At 45.0% G+C, this 25,136-nt stretch overlaps 1 long non-coding RNA gene across 1 annotated transcript; it reads left to right on the top strand.

Moving 5' to 3' along the window:
* The first annotated feature begins 1,131 nt into the window (after positions 1-1,131).
* LOC132885887 (uncharacterized) lies at positions 1,132-13,238 on the top strand. The gene is made up of 3 exons (XR_009654633.1): positions 1,132-1,193; positions 10,786-10,897; positions 13,074-13,238. It is a non-coding gene; the product is annotated as an uncharacterized LOC132885887 (long non-coding RNA).
* The last annotated feature ends 11,898 nt before the right edge of the window (positions 13,239-25,136 follow it).

The raw sequence follows: 25,136 nt of genomic DNA, 5'->3' as shown, positions 1-25,136 counted from the left end.
CGGACAAAGTAAAAAGCCTTCTGGAGCATAGCTGTATGGTCAGATGAGACAAAGATTGAGTTGTTTGGCCACAACCCTGCAAACACGTACAGTTGGGGCCCACATGGGTCTCATCTGGGCTAGTTGGGCTTCGGGTGGGCATGGGCTTCGAGTGGGCTTTGTTGCTGGGCCCCACATGGGCAATGGGTGGGCATTGAATGGGCTAAATTAACATGGGCAATAGGTGGGCTTTGTTGTTGGGCCCCACATGGGCAGTTGGTGGGCATTAAATGGGCTATTTAGCATGGGCAATAAGTGGGCTTTGTTGTTGGAGCCCATATGGGCAATGGGTGGGCATTGAATGGGCTAAATTAACATGGGCAATAGGTGGGCTTTGTTGTTGGGCCCCACATGGGCAGTTGATGGGCATTAAATGGGCTATTTAGCATGGGCAATAAGTGGGCTTTGTTGTTGGAGCCCATATGGGCAATGGGTGGGCATTGAATGGGCTAAATTAACATGGGCAATAGGTGGGCTTTGTTGTTGGGCCCCACATGGGCAGTTGATGGGCATTAAATGGGCTATTTAGCATGGGCAATAAGTGGGCTTTGTTGTTGGAGCCCATATGGGCAATGGGTGGGCATTGAATGGGCTAAATTAACATGGGCAATAGGTGGGCTTTGTTGTTGGGCCCCACATGGGCAGTTGGTGGGCATTAAATGGGCTATTTAGCATGGGCAATAAGTGGGCTTTGTTGTTGGAGCCCATATGGGCAGTGGGTGGGCATTGAATGGGCTAAATTAAGCATGGGCAGTAAGTGGGCTCCAGCAAGGCTCCATTTCAATTCAATTCAAAAACACAAGAATTTTACTCCCACACCTCTAAGATGCCATAACATAATATAAACAATACAACGTTAATTACAATTGAAAATAAAATTTCTCAATTTTAGAGCATAAAAGATAAAGTTTGCTACAACCTAAAGCACACATATTCCGAGCACAACAAAGTTTGCAATAACTGAAAAGAAAGCAGGCATATTCCAGTGCAACTCCTGCAGGATAACAAAAGCAAGAAGCAATGCAAACTGGGAAATCTCCACCCCCTGTGAAATGGATACATTTCGCGCAGTTTCTGCTGCTTGCTGACTGGCTTTTGTCTCTGCTGCCTGTGAAGAGAAGAGTGCACGCACGAGTTGGATCACTTAACAAAAGGTTGGTAAAGTCTTTCTGCATGATACGAGTGTATTTTGGCAATAATTATGCTATTTCTGCAACTATGTTTTCACTGCATCATGTTAACCAAAAGGACAGGAACTAACTGGCTTTAAGTTAATGTAAATGAATGAGGTGCTGTCGTTAGCTAACTTTGGTAATCAAGCCTGGTGAAACTTTGGATATTGATTCCGATCTTTAAGTCAGTATCAAGCTATTTTCGTGGTTACTATCTTCAGTAAGGAAGATAAGCTGTGAAATTCGTGAAGGTCAGCGATATTTTCAAGGCTAGATGATCGGGGCTCCCATTAGCAATGCTTGTACTGATTCTCCACTTTTACAATATGGCCGACCTCAAAGACCCTTTTCACGTGACGTCACGACAAATGCGGCCGCCATTTTGGACATGTACTACCAGTAGTTTACCACAGCCAACATTGAGGAACAGCAGCAAAGAAAGTGTTTATTTTCAGCAAGAATTCCATCATGCCACTATATTGTTGTGCACCTGGATGTAGTAACCATCAACAAACAAGGCAAGGGTTATCATTTTATCGGATCCCGGTAGTTGCTGACTGACGGAGAAGATGGATAGCGGCATACCAGCGCTTGTGTAGTGACCACTTTGTTGGAGGTAAGACGAATAAAATTAGCCAGAAAAGGCCTTACATTGCTGTTAACATTCTGTGGCGGCGAGTGTGTAACCAAATAGGCTAAAATAACCCATTGTAACCTCTTTGTTCTTCTGTAGTAGCTATTAGCTAACGACGTTAGCTAGCGTTGTGTTCCTTTGCTGTTGGTAGACTGTAGGACAGATCAGAGGCAGTGTCCTACAAACAGCGCTTAATTTGAGGGGGAGCAAGCCGGAGCGCGCTCCGGAACCTCGGGCGTTGGCTCCGGCAGCTATTTACACTGGATCCGGTGATCTGACACCTCTTTTGACTATGTAACAAAAAATAAATAAATAAATGCAAGTTTATTTAGTGTTAATGTCTGATTTTGATATCTGTCTTGTTGGTGATTTCTCTCATGAAACGACATCCACAAAATATCTGCAGATGAACTTAATTTGCAGTGTTATTACAAAACATGCCCAGAAGCGCAGCGCCCCGCCCCCTTTTTTTCCGCACCGGAGCCGCTCATCCTCTGCGCTCCGGGACCTCCCACTTTACAAATTAAGCACTGCCTACAAATAAGTGTTCAAAACAAGAGGAACATGTATTTGTCTCTTAAATCCAGGCCGTTCCCTGTAATCTGTCACAACGGTTGGAGAAAGTAATGGCAAATAGTGAGTGCACAAACCATAGAAGGTAAACGAGGGTTATGTATATAACCGTGGTTCTATGAGTTTCGGATGACCGCCAGAGGCGGTGCTTTCAGCACATGGATATCCATCACACGAACGTGCAGGTCGAGTAATAGTAACAACAAAGTCACGTGTGACCTGGGTGACGTCACCCCGTGACCCCGGCATAAAAGACCGGTAAACCCAGGAAGTGACCTCTTGGCAAATCTTCTCGTGTACACTCCGAGTGACTGCCAAGCTCTGGCGGTCATCCGAAACTCATAGAACCGCGGTTATATACATAACCCTCGTTCTATTTCGTTTCTACTGACCGCCAGAGGCGGTGCTTTCAGCACATGGATGACTAATACCAACCAGGTCATGAGGAGTGCCTACCCGTACCCAGTGCTGCTGCGACGGGCCTGGAATGACAGCCGTCGCCACAGGATTATGTGGGACGACATTAAGACGGTAAAACCTGGTGAAGGTGCAGCTGGAAGCCCAGGAGGCTGCGCTGCATATGTCTGAAAGGGGCATGCCCTTCAGTGATGCCCATGAGGCTACCACGCCCCGTGCAGAGTGCGCCCTGGCAGCCGGAGGAATCGGGAAGCCACTGTGCCTGTAGGCATGTAATATGGCCTCGACTATCCACTTGGATAGCCTCTGCTTAGAGAGCGCCAGACCCCTCGACGGTCCTGTGTGGCACAGAAACAGGGCGTCACTCCTACGGAAGCCCTCTGTACGCGACACGTACACCCTGAGGGCGCGAACTGGGCACAAAAGTTCCGACCTCTCACCATGGCCCGCCTCGAACGCCGCAAGGCTAAGGGGCTGGTTGACGAAGGTAGCAGAGAGGGTCTTTGGGAGGAAAGAGGGGTTAGGCCACAGGGTGACCCCACTGTCGCCAGAGTGCCACTGCAGGCACTCCCCACTGACTGACAGCGCGTGTAGTTCCCCGACGTGCCTCGATGTAATGGCCAGAAGAAAAGCAGTCTTCAGGGAGAGCCATGAAATGTCTGCCGTGAGCAGGGGCTCAGAACGGTGCGTCGCAGAGAGCCTGCAGCACCAATGAAGGTCCCATGTGGGTACCCGGCTCCGTCGGGGGGGTCTCAACCGGAGAGCACCCTTCAAGAAACGTGCCACCAAGGCGTGGGACCCCACGGTCCTTCCCCCAACTCTGGCATGCTGAGCAGAGATGGCAGCTGCATAGACCTTGATGGTGGCAGGGGTAAGACCCTTATCAAAAGCAGAGACTGGCGGAACAGTCAAATGGTCGGCAGGGGGCAGCATGTAGGCTCCTCCCCCCGAGTTAAGCACCAGTTGGAGAAAAGCCTCCATCTGTTGGCATAGAGGGCATTGGTGGGGGGTGCCCGAGAGCTTGCAATGGTATTGACCACTGCCGGCTCACAAGGACCTCGCAGGGGGTCCGGCCCTTCAGCGGCCATACCCAGAGCTGCAGACGGGCTGGATCCGGGTGCCAGATCTGCCCTCCCAGCTGTGATAGGTCAGTCCTCACTGGCAGGCACCAGGGGTCGCCGTTCAGAAGTTGCAGCAACTTGGGAACCACACTCTGCCCGGCCACCGGGGGGGCGACAAGCAGCAGCCCGTGGTGGTCCATCGCAACCCTGTGTAGGGTTGGCACGATCAGCAGCAGAGGGGGGGAGGCATACAGCAGTTGCCTCGGCCAAGCATGCGCCAGCGCATCCTGGCCCAGGGGACTGGGGCCGTGGAGGCTGAACCACAGAGGGCAGTGTGTCGACTCCTGGCAGGCAAAGAGGTCCACCTCTGCCCTGCCAAAACGTTCCCAGATGGCGAGAACCACCGCTGGGTTGAGTCTCCATTCCCCGGGATCGGGGTCCTGGCGGGACAGCAGATCTGCTGCCCTGTTGGCAGTGCCTGGCAAGTACATGGCACGCAGGCTCAAGAGATGTCGATGGGCCCACCGCAGAAGTTGGCCAGCCACTTCCAAGCACTGGAGGGACTTTGTGCCTCCCTGGTGGTTGATGTAGTACACTACCGTAGCGTCGTCCGTCCACACCAGAACGTGTCTGCCGGTCAGGCCTAGGAGGAAGTGCTGTAGGCCGAGGAACACAGCCCGTAGCTCCAGCACGTTGATGTGCTGCGCCCGTGCAGCACCGGGTGGAGGTGGAGACCGTTGAACCACCTCTGAAGCGGCATAAGTCCAGAAGTCCCAGCGGGACCAGAGAGGAGGCTGCCGTAAGCATGCCCAGCAGGCGCTGAAAGGTCTTCAGGGCGAGTGACCTACCCCGTCCGAAGCGGCCAAGCAGTAGGCGGATGTTGTGGATCCTTGTCTGGGAGGGAGTTACCATCAACGACCTCGAATCCAGGTGCATGCCCAAGAAAGTCGTCTCCCGGCTGGGCACCAGCGAGCTCTTCTTGTAATTCACCCTGAGCCCCAGCTCTACGACATGCGAGAGCACAGTCGCGATGTTGGTGCGGGCCTGAGCTGCTGACCGTGAACAGACAAGCCAGTCGTCCAGGTAGGGCAGGACACGCAAACCCCTTGCCTGAAGTAGTGCCGATGCCGCTGCCGCACACCCGGTGAACACACGGGGTGCCAGCGATATCCCAAAGGGCAGAACATTGAACTCGAAAGCCTGGCCCTCGAAGGCAAACCGCAGGAACTGCCTGTGGTGTGGCACAATGGGAGCATGGAAGTAGGCGTCTTTCAGGTCAAAGGTGACAAACCAGTCGCCCGCCTGGATGTGGTGTAAGACATCCACTGTACGCAGCATGCGGAATCTCATGGTCCTCAAGTGGGAATTGAGGGACCTCAGGTCGAGGATCGGGCGGATACCGCCGTCCTTCGGAACCAGAAAATACCTGGAGTAGAACCCACCTTGCTGTCTCTGCCTGTCGACGGGAGAGACTGCTCCTTTCTCCAGGAGGGTGGCGATTTCCTGCCAGGGGACGAGGGACTTCCCCGGATGGCTCACGGTGGTGTTTGACCCCATGAAACGTGGTGGACGGCGGCAGAACTGGATGCGGTAACCCTCGGTGAGGGTCACCAGCACCCAGGGGTCAACGCTCTCCAGCTTTGGAGCTGTTCGCTGGAAAAGCGGCCGACCGCCGGCGCGCTGATGTCAGCGCCGTCCAGAGCGCCCCCGTCGGTCACCATGGGGGCGACAAGGAGTGGACTGGGTGTAGGGGGCGGCACCGCGGGTCCGGGAGGTGGTGGGGTGGCGAAAGTCATCAACCCGTCTGGTCTCCTGGCGGGTGCGTGGCCGAGACAGAGTCGGTGTGGGCCCCCTGAAGGACTGGGCAGCATTGCCATGGTGGTGGGCCTGGCGGGGGCCAGCGAACTGCTGTTACGCCTAGATGACCTGGGCACTCCGATCCAGGGCTTGCTGAGTGGCTTCGCCAAACAGCTCCCCGGGGACAACAGGGAGAGAGTGCAGCACACGCCGGTCGGGCTCGGCCAGAGGGGACTGTGCCCGCCATATCTGCTGGCGGCCGAGGGTGAGATACGACATCAGCCGGCCCAGTTCCCGCGACGAGTAGGCAAAGGCCTGGAGCCGCGTCACACAGCTCCCGTGATGCCGCGCTCGTCCCCTCCAGCGTCTGGGGGTCCATGACACCTGGCTGGCAGAAGGGAACTTAAATAGGGCGAGAACGCTCCAAGTAAGTAGCCCAAAATAAACTATCAGGCCGAAATAAAAAATAAACGACCGGGCGAACACACCCGTGGTCGGGAATATTAACAAGGATGGCGCCGTGCGCTACAGAACTGATAAACAGCGGCGAGAAACACCGCTTTAATTTAAATGAATGAAGACCGCTTACCTGAGCGACAACAACCGGCCTCCAGCAGCGAGGACACGCCTCGGAGGGCTAGTCAGCTAACTCCACCGAGCGAGAGCGCTCAGCTTAACGGAGTAACAACCAATACGAATATAACACACAAGACAGCCGGCCCGTGAGCAGGCCGGAGACAAGGCTACACAAAACAAGCGGTTGATAATATTAACAAGGATAGGCACTGTGCGCCACAGAACTGATAAACAGCGGTGAGAAACACCGCTTTAATTTAAATGAATGAAAGCCGCTTCTCAATGTTGGGCATCTGCAGGAGGCCATAGGTAGGGGTGTCCTGCATTGCCGCCAGGGCCCTGCAGTCACTAGGGAGGTGGGAAGGCATCTAGGGTCCGCCCAACACCTCTGTAACTCCTCGATGTATGAGGCCGAGGGCGGAACAGACAACGAGGAAGGCTATGTGGGACCTCTGAAGAAAGCGCTCTGATGCTGGGCCACCGGGGCGTGTCCAACCCCAGACGGGCCAGTGCAGCCCTCAGCGTTGGCTGGATGCTCAGGCACATGCAGTCTGCGCAGGCCATGTCCGTCAGCCCCTGCCGCAGGTGATCAATACCCAGGCATGAGGGGCACTCGCGGTGGCCGTCCTCCGGTTCGAGGGGGACCGGCAGTTGGCGCAGCGAGAGAAGAGGTCCATGACGCCTGGCTGGCAGAAGGGAACTTAAAAAATAGGGCGAGAACACCCCAAGTAAGCAGCCCAAAATAAACAATCAGGCGGTAATGAAAAACGACCGGGCGAACACACCCGTGGTCGGGAATATTAACAAGGATAGGCGCCGTGCGCCACAGCACTGATAAGCAGCGGCGAGAAACACCGTTTTAATTTAGATGAATGAAAACCGCTTACCTGGGCGACAACAAGCCAGCCTCCAGCGGCGAGGACACCGCCCCGGAGGGCTAGTCAGCTAACTCCACCGAGCGAGAGCGCTCAGCTTAACGGAGTAACAATACGAATACAACCCACAAGACCGCCGGCCTGTGAGCAGGCCGGAGACAAGGCTATACAAAATAAGGCGGTTAATAATATTAACAAAGATAGGCGCAGTGCGCCACAGAACTGATAAACAGCGGCGAGGAACACCGCTTTAAATTAAATAAATGAAAACCGCTTACCTGAATGAGGACAAGCCAGCCTCCAGCGGTGAGGACACCGCCCCGGAGGACTAATCAGCTAACTCCACCGAGCGAGAGCGCTCAGCTTAACGGAGTAACAAACAATACAACACAAGACCGCCGGCCTGTGAGCAGGCCGGAGACAAGGCTACACAAAATAAGGCGGTTAATAATATTAACAAAGATAGGCGCAGTGCGCCACAGAACTGATAAACAGCGGCGAGAACCACCGCTTTAAATTAAATGAATGAAAACCGCTTACCTGAATGAAGACAAGCCGGCCTCCAGCGGTGAGGACACCGCCCCGGAGGGCTAATCAGCTAACTCCACCGAGCGAGAGCGCTCAGCTTAACGGAGTAATAAATCAATACGAATACAACACACAAGACAGCCGGCCTGTGAACAGGCCGGCGGCGAGGCTACACAAAACAAGGTGGTTAATAATATTAACAAGGATAGGCGCCGAGCGCCGCAGAACTGATAAACAGCGGCGAGAGGAACGCCGCTTTAATTTAAATAAATGAAACCCGCTTACCTGAAGCGAAAACAAGCCGGCCTCCAGCGGTGAGGACACCGCCCCGGAGGGCTAATCAGCTAACTCCACCGAGCGAGAGCGCTCAGCTTACGGAGTAATAAATCAATACGAATATAACGACAAGAAGAAAAGAGTTGGTGGACTTAGCGCAGTTTCTTGGAGGGTGCATAAGCACAGCCCCAACCCTACGGGTAACGAAACTACCACAGCGCTTTGTCCAAATTTCAATCCAACTCGCAACCTGCAAACGCGAGAAGATGTAAGAGGTCACTTCCTGGGTTTACCGGTCTTTTATGCCGGGGTCACGGGGTGACGTCACCCAGGTCACACGTGACTTTGTTGTTACTATTACTCGACCTGCACGTTCGTGTGATGGATATCCATGTGCTGAAAGCACCGCCTCTGGCGGTCAGTAGAAACGAAATAGAACTGTACACAGCGCCAGGGCAGTGTGATGGTATGTCTACTTTTAGATTGTGTTAGCTTATCAATGAACACACTCATCACTCGACGAGTTTCACGTCTTTACGACGGATACTTAAGTGTGTGTTAGGTATTATTGTTGCAGTCTAAGCAGTCATTGTAGCAGCTAGATGAACGAGAACCGAAAGGGTCTGTGCCATAAACCGTTATTTCTGTACGGCATTGCTAATGTGTCGTTACTGTTGTTATTTCTCCCTCTGCTCGCCCTGTAAATGCCCTACGTCGCTGGATAGCGAAGGTGTTTTCTGCATCTCGCTCCTTTTTCTTGTATGTTCTCCGTTTGTCGCCTAGTCTTCACCAACGACCTTGACTGACTGAGCGCGGGAACATGAATAGACGCACATTGGACACATGAACATAATTCGCCTTTGGCTGAGTCCCGCCCCCTTGGGTTACAGTTGCAAGAATTTGCGCTATCAAAAACTATAGACCTCTGTCGGACCTTTTTTTTGCGCTGTGATTGGTCAATCAACATTCTAGTGTGGGCCTTAGCCAAAGGTGAATTAACAGGCAGTCTTTCCAACACTGAGCATTAGGGCTGCACAATATATCGAAAAAGTATCGATATCGCGATATCATAGTTTGCGATACACATACCGCAAAAATTACTTAAATTTCGATAAAAGGCACATTTTTCTGTGCCGTCCAATCACATTTGAATGTTAACAAGCGCCGTGGGATAACTCCGCCCCCTATTGCAAAACAAGTAAAAGCCTCGTGGTGATGGCGGAAGGCGGGAGCAAGTGTGGTGAGGAACTGGTTTCCAAAAAAAAAATGCACGTCTGCTATTTGGAAGTACTTTGGATTCAGGAGGGGTAATGTACTGCAAACTCAGGTACTTTGCAAGACATGTACCTGTAAAACAGTGGTGGGGCGGCTCGCTGGGACAAACACTGCTGTACAGAAGCATAAAAACATAAAACTGCGCTCTCTCTCTCTCTCACTCACACACACTACCGCTCTCACTCACTCTCTCTCTCACACACCACTGCTCTCTCACCTGCATGTGTTATTAACAGATTGTGTTTGAGTTTATGGTGAATCTGTGTCGCTCACCTTCATCTCCCGGGAGCCGCTGAAATTGCCATTTTGAATGCTTTATGTTAATGTAATGTAGTTTTCAGTTTTTTGTTTACTTCAACTTAAGACATTTTCTGCTGCGCTCACAAAAATTAAGAGATTTAAAGATGATTGATGGACACCATTGCAGGTGTAGCCATGTTTTTCCAATAAAAAAATAATGTTGGAATGGAAGCGATGCATTGGGTGTTTTTTTTAAATGCTAGATACAGGGCAGAACGGCAAGTAGAGGTAAGAAAAACATTATATATTTAATTATCGTGATACATATCGATATCGAGATATTCAGTCATGTTATCGAATATCGCATATTTTTCTGATATCGTGCAGCCCTACTGAGCATATATTTTCAGGAAAAAAAAATTAACAGAATTGTCAACAGTTACTTAAACCTTCATTGCTTAGTCTCTGAAGCAGGTAGTTAGATGTATTTTATTAAAAGATATGATAGAAATCTTGTCATCACTGTAGAACAGATGCATAAATTAAATACATTGTTGGGGCCTTTAAATGGAGACATTACAATGGCATAATAAAGATGATTGTCATGTCCTAGATAGTTGTCATATTTTGGGCAGTGGGGTTTTCATTAAAGCCCAAAACTTTATGAACTCAAAAAAATATTCTTAACAATGTATAACCACATCCAGTGGTATAGTTATTAAGATACTAATCCTACACTATCAATGACTTCTTAGTTTTATTAGATTCTGAATTACTGCTGGTTTGACCAATCTATAAACTGATCAAGGGGAGTTGCTCTACAGTTTGATACAAAAAAATTCAATAGTGTTAAAAAGCATGCAAGAACTCATTTTCCATCTTAAAGGTGCTGTGTGTAATATCTTTAGTAGTTTGTTTCCAGAATTCATGCTGCCCATTCACAAATGTTACCTTTTTCACAAATACTTACCATCACCATCAAATTCTATGTCGTCATTATGACTGGGAAAATTGCACTTTTCGTACATGAAAAATGGGATCTTCTCCATGTGTGCCATTTTGGATTTCCAGAAATGGGAATTTTTAGCAGGAAAACTTACTGTATTTTGGTCATACTAGCAAATATTAAGTATATAAGTAAGTATAATAATTATATAAGTAAATATTCATGGCATCACATTTTCAATGAACAGAGTAGTTGCAATACCTACTTTGGCCACAATGTTACACACTGCACCTTTTAAAATGTTATCTGAATGAAAGTAATTGCCTGATTTATGCCTGATAATTGCCTGATTTACTGATTTATCTGTCTCCCACAGCAACATATGAAAGTGCACATGCAAAATTATTGCAAGAGGAACGTAGACATACTGACGTAAGTACAGAGCCTGAGTGTTCGGACAGTATGGGCCAGGGGAAGCGAAAAAAGCGGTGAGTCTATTTGAATTTTATATATATATAATATGGTATATACAGTGTTTACTGTATATTAATTAAGTCGGCGTGTCGTCACTGTCGCGTTGCCAAAGTACTGCTACAGTGCCTATACAAAGTCTACACACCCCTGTTCAAATGTCAAGTTTTTGTGATGTAAAAAAATAACAGACAAATAATTTCACAACCTTTTTCACATTTAATAAAAAATGATAACATGTACAATGCAATTGAGAAACAAACTCCAAACTTTAAATGGAAAATATAGAAAATAAAAAACTTGAATTAATATGGTTGCATAAATATGCACAGCCTTATACTAATGCATTGTCTTAACATCGTTGGCTTTTATTACAGCACTCAGACTTTTTGACATGGTGTCTATCAGCATAGCACATCTTGATGTGGCAATATTAGCCCACTGTTCTTTGCAAAGGTACTCCAAATCTCACACATCGCAAGTGCATGCCCTGTGCACAGTCCTCTTCACATTACCTGACAGATGTTCAATGGGATTCAGGTCTGAACTCTGTCTGGACCATTCCAAAACCTCAATCTTATTGTGGTGAGGCCATTCTTTTGTTGATTTTAGGTGTGTGTTTGTGTGTAATTGTTGTTCTGAAAGGTTAAGTTCTTCATCTTCAACATTATAACAGGGAGACGAAGGTTTTGTGCCACTACCACTGCCAATGTGGAGCTGTCCATAATTCCCTCCTCCCTGACTAAGGCCCCAGTTCCAGCTAAAGAAAAACAGTCACAAAGCATGATGTTTTCACCACCATGCTTCACTCTAGGCATGGGGTTATTTGGGTGATGTACAGTGTTGTTTTTGCACCAAACATACCTTTTGAAATTATGTCCAAAATGTTCAACCTTGGTTTCATCAGACCATAGCACATTTTCCCATATGCTTTTGGGACATTAAAGATGTCTTTTTGCAAAATGTACTCCACCAAGGGTGAACATTTTGGATATAATTCCAAAAGAATATTTGGCCAAAACACCACCCAAATAACACCATACCTACAGTGAAGTATGGTAGTGGCAGCATCATGCTTTTGTACTGTTTTATTCAGCTGGAACTGGGGCCTTAGTCAGGGAGGAGAGAATTATGAACAGGTCCAAATTACAGTCAGTATTGCCGCAAAACCTTCGGCCCTGTTAGAAAGTTGAATATGAAGAAAAACTTGATCCTTCAGACGACAAGTACCCTACACACATTCCTAAATCAACAAAAGAATAGGTTTCACCAGAATGAAATTGAAGTTTTGGAATGGCCCAGCCAGAGTTCAGACCTAGATCCCATCAACCCATCAGATTTGGAGTACTTTTGCCAAAAGAAATTGACAAATTTTGCCAAATCAACATGTGCCATGCTGATAGACTCCTACCCAAAAAGTCTGAGTGCTGTAATAAAAGCCAAAGGTGCTAAAACAATGTATTAGTTTGACAGTGTGCATGTTTATGCAACCATGTTTATTTAAGTTTTTTATTTTCTACATTTTTCCTTTAAAGCTTTGCGTTTGTTTTTCAATTGCATTGTACAGGTAATAATTTATAGTAAAGATGGAACAAGTTGTGAAATTATTTGTCATTCTGTCATTTTTTTACATAACAAAAACCTGGCATTTCAACAGGAGTGTGTAGACTTTCAATATCCACTGTATATTGAAATTGGGGAGATATTTACGTTAAGGCCCTATGGGAGGAACATGATGATTAATTTAGCTTAATGTCATCAAACAGTTCGCAAATTGTAATATTGCTGCCTCCCAAAACATGAGTAGTATGTAGTATTGCTGCCTCCCGCCAATGGGGACATAAACGGCACATGCAGTGATTTTTCAATGCCAATCAAGTCCTAATTTTTGTAGATGTCACTTCTTACCATGTCCCAACAACTTACCTTCATGTTCATTCATTACCACTTCACATAATTTAACATGACACTATTCAAATTGCTTTCAAATAAGACACCTAACCTACGATTCTCCTGTGGTTCCCCCAAATGAGTATGGTGGGCGCCTGATTTTGGTGCAAACATGAGAAATGCCCGGATGCCTGACTTAGTGAATTCCTTTATAAATATAAGGTAATGCTTTAGTTGAAGTAGTTACAGTTTAACTGAAATGCTCTAACTTATTGATTGTGCTTGATTATAATATATGTTTAGGCCAGTTGTCATGTCCAGCGAAGATGAGGAGAATGATGACATCCATCCTCTTCCTCCTCCAGCCGGGGCTCTGCGAATGCCTCCACCTCTTCCTCCTCCAGCCGGGGCTCTGCGAACGCCTCCACCTCTTCCTCCTCCAGCCGGGGCTCTGCGAACGCCTCCACCTCTTCCTCCTCCAGCCGGGGCTCTGCGAACGCCTCCACCTCTTCCTCCTCCAGCCGGGGCTCTGCGAACGCCTCCACCTCTTCCTCCTCCAGCCGGGGCTCTGCGAACGCCTCCACCTCTTCAGCGTGCACCCGGGGCTCTGCGAACGCCTGCAGAGACGCCTGCAGCTGCCGAGTCTTTCATCCCAAGACAAAATATTCGGGATGGCATGTTTCGGTGTATTTTGAGACTACTGGAGGACCTGAAAGACACTCAAGTGGAACATGGGAGAATTCTCCAGGCCCTCGTGCAAAATCGTCAAAACATGCCTGACCTAATTCGCACCACTCCTGAAGGTTTCCCCCTAAAGACAATTACTGATCTAATGTCCATGGAGGAGAAACTGCAAGACCCCACCTTCATGGCAGAACTGGTATGTATTTTAAATGTACTGTATGTGAACTGAATCTATCTGTTGCTTCCTGTAGCCTATGAACGGCTGTTATTTAACATGCAAAAGCCCAATTGTTTTAAAAATGGCTACACCAATAGCATACTGCAGCTTACATTCGTATGACATGAACTTTATCCACACGGCTTTCCCTGTCCATAATAACCACGTAGCGACTTCAGAAAACTTTTAAGGAAGTAGCAGGACATACGTAAAGTGGCTGTGGCTACTGCCAGTGGTGGTGGAGCAACTGGGTTTGTGAGACTCACACAAGCGCGAGGGGAGGGGTTCGGGGGGGACGAATCAGGCACTATATGCGCAGCGCAAACCTGGAAAACTGAGGTTAAATACTTTTTTATATTTTTTATTTTTTCTTCGAGGAAAGTTTACTTATGGTGATGTAAAAAAAAGTGTTAACATATTACACTTTGGCCTAGATCAGGCCTATTCAATTGGCGGCCCGCTTCAAAAATTTAACAGCATTCGCGAGTCTCCAGAACAAACAAACTCTCGCTTACACTAGTTAGTTTGCCTCCCTCTCTAATTTCCAATCCGTTTTACATTCTTAATATGCTTATTTGCATTCTTAAACAAATCTTTTCAATCAATGTCGTTGGAAGTGTGTCGGGCATTGCGATGTGCAGTAACAAGCGTCTCGCGTCATGCCAAAGCAGCACTGTAGTACAAGGTGCATGCGTTTGTGATGTGTCTGAAATCAGTCCATAAACAAATGTTGACTAGGCAAACAATCTCCCATCTTCAATAATGAGACTGAGCTAGCACCACGTCCATGGTTGCTGTGGAAGAGTCCACTGGAAAATTATTTATGGGGCGTCGGACAACGGAGATACACAGATTTGACAACCGACTTCAAAGATTAAACACGGAGGCGGCATCTAGCAGTTTTGTAGGACTACTTTATGGGTAAAGAAATTAAACCTCCGAAGTCGATCAAAACGACATGCCAATGATGACCATTGCACAATAAGCGTGAGCATTTGAGATGTGTTTGTGGAATGTCCGTATCATACACGTGAACGAAAGAAGTGTGAGCGTCAAGTTGGGAGGGAAATACAGTTGCGAGACCAGCCTGGCTTTGTGATCGCGTTGACGAGACAATGGGCACATCCACGCTTGTAGTAAGCTAGAGTCCGGTAAAAAAAAAAATTCGTGAACGCAGCTTCGCAGACTTGACAACTCACTTCAAAGGTCCTTCAGAAAGGATGGGGTGTGTCTGCAGTAGTGTTCATATGGCTAAAGGTTACAGTTGGTCACTCAGAATGCACGTAACGTTAACGTTCCATATCAAGTTCCGATGCGCCCGGTCACTAATCAATTAATTATTTCAAGATCGCTTGCAGTTATGTAGGCCTATGCTACTGCAAAAATCCTCTGTAGCCTGCTGTACACATCTTCCTCCCGCGATTTTTCCCCTGGTGGTGTTTTATCACAACCACATATTCACTTAAGAGGACAGATAATTTCTGTTTGGTAAATTTGTGGGGTCAGATAACAGTAAAGTTATTGAACTTGCAATACTGGGATGTACTCTGTCCAAAATATTGCAATAAAGAACAATGCACGAATTGCATTGCACAATGTATGATAGTTTTTTTTTCCCCCTGCAGTTTACTGCAGTAATGTAGCAACAGCTTTGATATTGCAGGACAACAAATGATCTTGTGTTGTGATTCTCTGGCTTGTCTTTTAAGGCTACATTGAACATTCAATGTTAAGATAATATTTAGATAGTTTTTACTGGTTGAAAATTGCTATTGCCAGTTGTTAGTGACCGCTGAACATGTGCGGCCCAGCTTAAGTTCTTGGTTTCAAAATGTGGCCCGAATGAAATTCTAATTGAATAGCCCTGGCCTTGATGAAATGAAATAAATTAGATGAAGATACGAAATTGTATGGACTGGTTTCAATACAACTTTTGAACAATACAATGTTTGAACATGTTTGTGGAGCTTTCCATTCATCAAGATCATGTTAGTCAAGAGTTAAAATTCATGACTGGATGTTGTAACTTGAACAACGATTCGGTTGCTCGTGGTGGCTTTGCTGGCTGGCGGCATGATTATAACTTGCATCAAAAAATCGCTTTGTGGGGGCTCTTCGCATTGTAAACATTAAGTTTTCTGAGTATCAATACAGACTGCTTTGAATTGGTGGCCCCAGGTCTAGCTTAATGAAACGCAACTCACTAACAGTGAATTTTATATGAAACTTCTAAAGTGTGCTCATATCCATGTATCTGGCAGTGCTTCCATATTGAGAGGTTTACTCCAGTGAGCAATATAGATTAACCTGCCTAGTGCCTTGTATTGTGTTTGTTACCCCTCAGATTGCAGCTGTGGCTGACATTGGAGGGGCCACTGTTGACGGGGCCACCCACCGTATGATGGCCTTCCTCCTTGAACACAAGTTTTCAAGAGGGTTCAACTTCTTGGGAAGAAATGGCAAGAGGGGCTTCAAGCCCCTCAAGCTGTTTGAAGTCATTTATGGTAGGTGGACAATAAAGTATTACAAATATAGAGAATACCAATCATGCAACTACAGGTGTGTAAGGGTGGGCATAGGTCATGTCTGGGGTAGTTAAGAAGTCGACGGTTCTTGTTTTATTTTTATTTAACTGAATGACACACCCCCTACCATTTAATATGCAGACATGAAACGCGATATTTGGCTGAGAGTTGTCACATGATGTAAGTCACTGCTATATTTGTGTCTTGCAGGAGCCTTGAAGAAGAACACGATGACTCGTACCATCACAAGGAAGGATGAGGAGAAGGCAGTCTCCAAATGGCTCATTGGGGCTAGGGACGGGGGGGGGAATAGACAGGCCCGTCAGGCCAGAGTAGCAGCTCCTCCAGAAATGTAAATTTTTTCTTTATTTTTTTTCATTCACGCATACATGCGTGCACACACACACACACACACACCACACACACATAAATGCAGATACACATGCAGACATACAGATACACACACACACACACACACACACACACACACACCTTTTATCGGCCCACCTTTTTGGCAGGGAGCCAGGAGTGGGAGTCTGCATTAACAGCTCCTCCGACTGTACTTTTTCTTTCTTTTTTAAAATTAAAGCTTGTGTTAACACTGACTCTTGAGAATGTGGTTATGTTTCAGTTTTTAAGATATTGGCACGCAAAACATGTATTTAGAGTTGTTAGCAGTTGAAGTAAAAGTATTTGTTATTGCTGTTTGTGTAAAGAACTGTACTATGGGCTGACTGTAATAGGCCCACACAATACCTGAAAGGGTAAAATAAGGGACCCATAATGAGCCTGCATGGGACAACTCCGTGTGGGACCCAGATGGGAGAAACCTGGGTTGCCCAAGTAGGTTTTAGCTAGGGCCCATATGAAACCCACTTTTAGCCCAACTGGGCTTGCCCACATGGGGCCACCGCATAACCCTTGGCCAAAACCGACTGGAGCCCAGCTGGGCAGCCCACATTCAACCCATGTGGGACCCACATGGGTGTGTCATGTGGGACCCAGATGGGAGAAACCTGGGTTGCCCAAGTAGGTTTTAGCTAGGGCCCATATGAAACCCACTTTTAGCCCAACTGGGCTTGCCCACATGGGGCCACCGCATAACCCTTGGCCAAAACTGACTGGAGCCCAGCTGGGCAGCCCACATTCAACCCATGTGGGACCCACATGGGTGTGTTGGCAGGGAATGACCACCATGTACAGAGGGACACTGTACCAACTGGTGGTAGGATCATCATGCTCTGGGGCTGTTTTGCTGCCAGTGGAACTGGTTCATTGCACAAAGTGGATGGAATAATGAAGAAGGAGGACTACCTCAGAATTCTTCAGCATAAACCATCAGAAGCTTGAACACAACTTGCGAGTTACAACAGAACAATGAACCCAAACACGTGTCAGAGCTGGTTGTGGAGGATAAAGCAGCCTAACATTAAGCTTAAAACATGTCCTGACTTCAACCCTGTTGAAAATATATGGACCGTGCTTATAAGTCAAGTCTAGGGCAAGAAAAAAAAAATCATCATAATAATTGAACTCTACCAATTCTACCATGAAGAGTCATGAAATATCCAACCAGAATTCTGCCAGAAGCTTGTTCATAGTAAACAAAAATGTTTGGTCAAGGTGAATCTTGTGAAGAGACATTTTACCCAAATATTAGGTGTACTTTATGTATATTTTTGACCCTGTATGTATAATTTTGACCCTGTGTTGATTTCAGAAAACCCAAAGAAAATTAAAACTTGTGCACCAAATTCTAGTGTTTTTTTTTAATTAAAGATGTATGCTGTACATTCTGCCACAGAAAAAGAACAGTTCAAAGAAATTACTAAAAGCCCAAATATTGCCATGGCATTCATATCCAAGATGACATTCATGTCACTGTATGTAAACTTCTGATCACAACTGTAGGTGTCTGCATTTATTATGTTTATGACAGAAAATATTCTGGCTTATTATTATTATTATTATTATTATTATTATTTTAGAAGGCATTCTGACCTTGTATACTTGACATCCTTTCTTAGACCTCCTCTTGCTTATAAACCTGGATATTATTAAAAATATGGGATTTTTAAAAGGGTGTATAACAGTAGTTGTTAGCAATATTATTGTCAGTGACCTGGGTTGTCAGTATAAAAAGTGGGGCTGATTGGGATCAACCTATTCTAAAAATGCATAAAAATACACACAATGCCCAGCTATAAACAAGGATGTAATGGTTAAACCCTAAATTTCGGTCCCAGTTGTGACACTGCAAAACTTTGACACCTCTTTTTATTCCTTTATCTGCCCTTGAACTTAAGCCCATTTTATTGAATAATCTTGGCTTGACCAAGGAGCAGTGTTGAGTCCAGCACCACTGTCTGACAGATGGATGTAACCAAAAATTTTCAATGCTGAAATTAATGTTTTGTGCTGTAAACACATACACACACACGCACACACATACAAAGCAAACTATGAAATGTCATTTGAGGCCAATACTAAAATATATAAATATGACATTATTATGGAATTAAGAAAACATTTTTTTAAAAGTGGTAGCACCAGAATCAGAACTGAGCGCTGATAACAACTTGGGTCGTCCTTCTCCTCTTTAGTCCGAATGACACGGCGTCCCTGATTTCCATAAAGAACTTCAAATTTTGATTCATCTGACCACAGTACAGTTTTCCACTTTGCCACAGTCCATTTTAAATGAGCCTTGGCCCAGAGAAGACGTCTGCGCTTCTGGATCATGTTTAGATACGGCTTCTTCTTTGAACTATAGAGTTTTAACTGGCAACGGCGGATGGCACGGTGAATTGTGTTCACAGATAATGTTCTCTGGAAATATTCCTGAGCCCATTTTGTGATTTCCAATACAGAAGCATGCCTGTATGTGATGCAGTGCCGTCTAAGGGCCCGAAGATCACAGGCACCCAGTATGGTTTTCCGGCCTTGACCCTTACGCACAGAGATTCTTCCAGATTCTCTGAATCTTTTGATCATATTATGCACTGTAGATGATGATATGTTAAAACTCTTTGTAATTTTACACTGTCGAACTCCTTTCTGATATTGCTCCACTATTTGTCGGCGCAGAATTAGGGGGATTGGTGATCCTCTTCCCATCTTTACTTCTGAGAGCCGCTGCCACTCCAGGATGCTCTTTTTATACCCAGTCATGTTAATGACCTATTGCCAATTGACCTAATGAGTTGCAATTTGGTCCTCCAGCTGTTCCTTTTTTGTACCTTTAACTTTTCCAGCCTTTTATTGCCCCGTCCCAACTTTTTTGAGATGTGTTGCTGTCATGAAATTTCAAATGAGCCAATATTTGGCATGAAATTTCAAAATGTCTCACTTTCGACATTTGATATGTTGTCTATGTTCCATTGTGAATACAATATCAGTTTTTGAGATTTGTAAATTATTGCATTCCATTTTTATTTACAATTTGTACTTTGTCCCAACTTTTTTGGAATCGGGGTTGTATTTTAAATTTTGCTAATTTCCCTCAGTTTTTTTATTTTGGGTTTCTTAGTTTATGTTTGCTAATTGCCTGACTTTGTCTTTGCTGAACATATTTTGGACCTGTTTGCTAGTCTGCTATTAATTAAGGTACATTTTTGCAACTGTATCCACTTCCAACACATGATATAGAAACATTGCTTATCTCAAGAACAATATTTTTGGGGGGTTAAAAATGATGAGTAACCTTTGTAAATATTGATGAAACTTGGGACTGAAGTCACTATCAAACTTAAGTTGACCAAGTTTTATATATTAAAAGCCATTATATTTGAAAGCAGTTATGCATAAACATTCCGACTGTCATCATGAACAAGACTACAAAATATTACATTGATAAGCATGCAAAATGTAGCAAGCATTTGTGAAGTACATAGTTTACTGAGCTACTGTGTATACATGCATAATTTTTGCCAGTTGAAAGGATTCTTCCTTTATCTTCTCTGAAGCGGATGAAGTAGAAACGAAGACAACGAAGTACGGTAGAAGTCATTCAAAGATAAGCCAATTTGTGTGCATCCCAATGAATGTATATATGAGTGGAAAACATGGCATCAATCATTATGTACAGTGTCTTGCAAAAGTATTCATCCCCCTTGGTGTTTGTCCTCTTTGGATTTTTTTGGGGTTAGCACCATTTGATTTACATAACATGCCTACAACTTTTAAAGGTGAAAATTGTTGTTTTATTGTGACACAAACAATAATAAAAAAAAAAACAGAAATCTGGAGTGTGCATAAGAACACCCCCCCCAAAAAAATACTTTGTAGAGCCAACTTTTGCTGTAATTACAGCTGCAAGTCTCTTGGGGTATGTCTCTATTAACTTCGCACATCTAGTCACTGGGATTTTAGCCCATTCCTCAAGGCAAAACTGCTCAAACTCCTTGAAGTTAGATGGATTGCGTTGGTGTACAGCAACCTTCAAGTTATGCCACAGATTCTCAATTGGATTGAGGTCTGGGCTTGGATTAGGCCATTCCAAGACATTTAAATGTTTCCCTTTAAACCACTCCAGTGTAGTTTTAGCAGTATGTTTAGGGTCATTATCCTGCTGGAATGTAAACCTTTGCCCAGTCTCAAACCTCTGGCCGACTCAAACAGATTTTCTTCCAGAATTACTCTGTATTTAGTGCCATCCATCTTTCCTTCAGTCCTGACTAGCTTTCCTGTCCCTGCAGATGAAAAATATACCCACAGCATGATGCTGCCACCACCATGCTTCGCTTTAGGAATGGTGTTCTCAGGGTATTGGGTTTGCGCCACATATGGCATTTCCCATGATGGCCAAAAAGATCAGTTTTAGTCTCAGTTGACCAGAGAATCTTCTTCCATGTGTTTGGGGAGTCTGCCACATGTTGTTGGGCAAACTCCAAACTTGTTTTCTTAAGCAATTACTTTTTTCTGGCCACTCTTCCATAAAGCCTCACTCTATAGCAGGCATCACCAAATGGTGGACCTCAGTCCGGATCCAGACCCAGTGATGGTTCTGTCCAGACCCGTAACCAATGGTAAATTCACGAGATTAAGTAATTTTCATGGAGCATTATTTTGGACAGTCGTGGCTATTGACAGCGGGCACTGCTACTCCAGTTAATATGACAACAGCTTCACTCAGTTGAGCCAATAAAATCGTTAGTTTACTCAGCGCACCACAGCAGAGCAACAAGCAGAGAGGAAGAGAGTTAAGTTCAGAGACAACCGACTGAGACAACATGGCTTGCTCCAAAAGGCGGTGGAAAGTAGACAAGAAAAATCGTTGTTTTGAAGATGAATGGACAGAGAAATATATGTTCATTCTTCCAGTGAGCAGTTCAAAACCAGTGTGCCTCATATGCTCCGAAAACGTGGCATTAATTAAAAGCAGCAACGTGAAGCGCCACTATGAAACGAAGCATAGCTCTTTTGAGCAAAGTTATCCCCTGAAGTCCGAGCTGAGGGCACGCAAAATAACCCAACTGCAAGCACAGTATGACAGGTCTACCCGACTCATCACACATACATTTACAGCCCAGCAACGTGCAAACGAATGTTCCTTAAAAGTAGCGTGGATTTTGGGGCAACATAAAAAAACATTTAGTGATGGGACAGTTGTGAAGGAGTGCTTAAACGCCGTTACTGAGACATTGATCTGCAAGGAAATGCTGCATTAAGAGAGCATTTTGAGACAACTGACCCTGCTACTTTCTGGTTACAGACTGTTTCTGAGAGTGTGTTCCCTGGTCTAACCAAAGGAGCACTGCACACCTTGACTATGTTTGGATCGACTTACAGCTGTGAGCCAGCTTTTTCCACTATGAACATTGTCAAAACCAAGTACCGTTCTAGGCTCAACAATGAACACCTACAGTGGTGCTTGAAAATTTGTGAACCCTTTAGAATTTTCTATATTTCTGCATAAATATGACCTAAAACATCATCAGATTTTCACAGAAGTCCGAAAAGTAGATAAAGAGAACCCAGTTAAAGAAATGAGACAAAAATATTATACTTGGTCATTTATTTATTGAAGAAAATGATCCAATAGGGCGGCACGGTGGTGTAGTGGTTAGCGCTGTCGCCTCACAGCAAGAAGGTCCTGGGTTCGAGCCCCGGGGTCGGCGAGGGCCTTTCTGTGTGGAGTTTGCATGTTCTCCCCGTGTCCGCGTGGGTTTCCTCCGGGTGCTCCGGTTTCCCCCACAGTCCAAAGACATGCAGGTTAGGTTAACTGGTGACTCTAAATTGACCGTAGGTGTGAGTGTGAATGGTTGTCTGTGTCTATGTGTCAGCCCTGTGATGACCTGGCGACTTGTCCAGGGTGTACCCCGCCTTTCGCCCGTAGTCAGCTGGGATAGGCTCCAGCTTGCCTGCGACCCTGTAGAAGGATAAAGCAGCTAGAGATAATGAGATGAGATGAAAATGATCCAATATTACATATCTGTGAATGGCAAAAGTATGTGAACCTCTAGGATTAGCAGTTGATTTGAAGGTGAAATTAGAGTCAGGTGTTTTCAATCAATGGGATGACAATCAGGTGTGAGTGGGCACCCTGTTTTATTTAAAGAACAGGGCTCTATCAAAGTCTGATCTTCACAACACATGTTTGTGGAAGTGTATCATGGCACGAACAAAGGAGATTTCTGAGGACCTCAGAAAAAGCATTGTTGATACTCATCAGGCTGGAAAAGGTTACAAAACCATCTCTAAAGAGTTTGGTCTCCACCAATCCACAGTCAGAAAGATTGTGTACAAATGGAGGAAATTCAAGATCATTGTTACCCTCCCCAGGAGTGGTTGACCAACAAAGATCACTCCAAGAGCAAGGCATGTAATAGTCAGCGAGGTCACAAAGGACCCCAGGGTAACTTCTAAGCAACTGAAGGCCTCTCTCACATTGGCTAATGTTAATGTTCATGAGTCCACCATCAGGAGAACACTGAACAACAATGGTGTGCATGGCAGGGTTGCAAGGAGAAAGCCACTGCTCTCCAAAAAGAACATTGCTGCTCGTCTGCAGTTTGCTAAAGATCACGTGGACAAGCCAGAAGGCTATTGGAAAAATGTTTTGTGGATGGATGAGACCAAAATAGAACTTTTTGGTTTAAATGAGAAGCATTATGTTTGGAGAAAGGAAAACACTGCATTCCAGCATAAGAACCTTATCCCATCTGTGAAACATGGTGGTGGTAGTATCATGGCAATCAATGTTTTGCTGCAACTGGGCCAGGATGGCTTGCCATCATTGATGGAACAATGAATTCTGAATTATACCAGCAAATTCTAAAGGAAAATTTCAGGACATCTGTCCATGAACTGAATCACAAGAGAAGGTGGGTCATGCAGCAAGACGATGACCCTAAGCACACAAGTCATTCTACCAAAGAATGGTTAAAGGAGAATAAAGTTAATGTTTTAGAATGGCCAAGTCAAAGTCCTGACCTTAATCCAATTGAAATGTTGTGGAAGGACCTGAAGCGAGCAGTTCATGTGAGGAAACCCACCAACATCCCAGAGCTGAAGCTGTTCTGTATGGGGGAACGGGCTAAAATTCCTCCAAGCCGGTGTGCAGGACTGATCAACAGTTACCGGAAACATTTAGTTGCGGTTATTGCTGCACAAGGGGGTCACACCAGATACTGAAAGCAAAGGTTCACATACTTTTGCCACTTACAGATATGTAATATTGGATCATTTTCCTCAATAAATAAAAGACCAAGTATAATATTTTTGTCTCATTTGTTTAACTGGGTTCTCTTTATCTACTTTTAGGACTTGTGTGAAAATCTGATGATGCTTTAGGTCATATTTATGCAGAAATATAGAAAATTCTAAAGGGTTCACAAACTTTCAAGCACCACTGTACATATCTGCATGAGAATGGCACTAACTCCATTCCAACCAAGATTTAAATTACTGGCAGGTCAGCCACATGCCCATTTTTCTCATTAAGAAAAGTAAAAGAAGAAGAATTAAAAGAGAAAAGTTAAAAGAAAAAATGTTCTGTTTGCATCCCCCCCCCCCAAAAAAAAAAAAAGCCACTTGTTTTCTGAAAATGTGGACTTTTTTTCTTGAAAAGTAGGCCCTCATTTTTTTAGGCTGGGACCTCCTTATTTTAAGAACAAAGAAGAGAAAATGTTAAGTCAGTGCTCTGTTTGCACTTTTTAGTTAATGTTTTCTGAGTTGACTTTTTTACTTGAAGTGTAGGCCTTCAATTCTTCAGGTTGGGACCGCTTTAATTTAAGAGAAAAAGGAATTATTCCACTCTGTTTGCACTTTTTTATTTATTTTATTCTGAGGTTTCTGTTTTCTTTAATCTGAAATAAAGGCCTTGAGTTCATTTTCCTGGGACTACTTTTATTTATGGTAAGAGAGATAGTTGTGCACTCAGTTCATTTCCTGCATTGGAAATTAACAATAAATATTGTTGAAACCATATGAAAATGTGGACATAGGGGAAGGCTATAAGACACAAGCTGGACTTCGGTTCGGACCTTCTACTTGGACAAAATGTAATAACTGGACCTCAGTGACTTTTAATTGAATACCCCTGCTCTATAGAGTGTACGGCTTAAAGTGGTCCCTTTGACAGATACTCCCATCTCCACTGTGGATCTTTGCAGCTCCTTCAGTGTTAGTATACTGGTACACAACAGTCAACATTTACACTAAACACAACCTATCACTGTGCTCATGATTTTCATCTAGCTCTAAAACCTGCAGTAAGTTGCACATCTGAATGGAAAAGTGCACTCAGAAGAAGCAGAACATGAATGCTTATTAAAAATTATAATTGACATCAGTCTTTGTCACATTACCTGACATATACAGTGGATATAAAAAGTGTAATCAATTCCCACTGTAAACATATGATAAAATTGGGTTGTTATTTTTCAATATGTTGATTAGGGTATGTTATAGAGGTATAGCCGGAGCTTCTTTCAGTGG

The sequence above is a fragment of the Neoarius graeffei genome, chromosome 5 (genome assembly GCF_027579695.1).
Source record: "Neoarius graeffei isolate fNeoGra1 chromosome 5, fNeoGra1.pri, whole genome shotgun sequence".
In the NCBI taxonomy this organism is placed as follows: Eukaryota; Metazoa; Chordata; class Actinopteri; order Siluriformes; family Ariidae; genus Neoarius; species Neoarius graeffei.
Note: the sequence above shows the minus strand (reverse complement) of the source record. Positions and strands in the feature narration are given on the sequence as shown.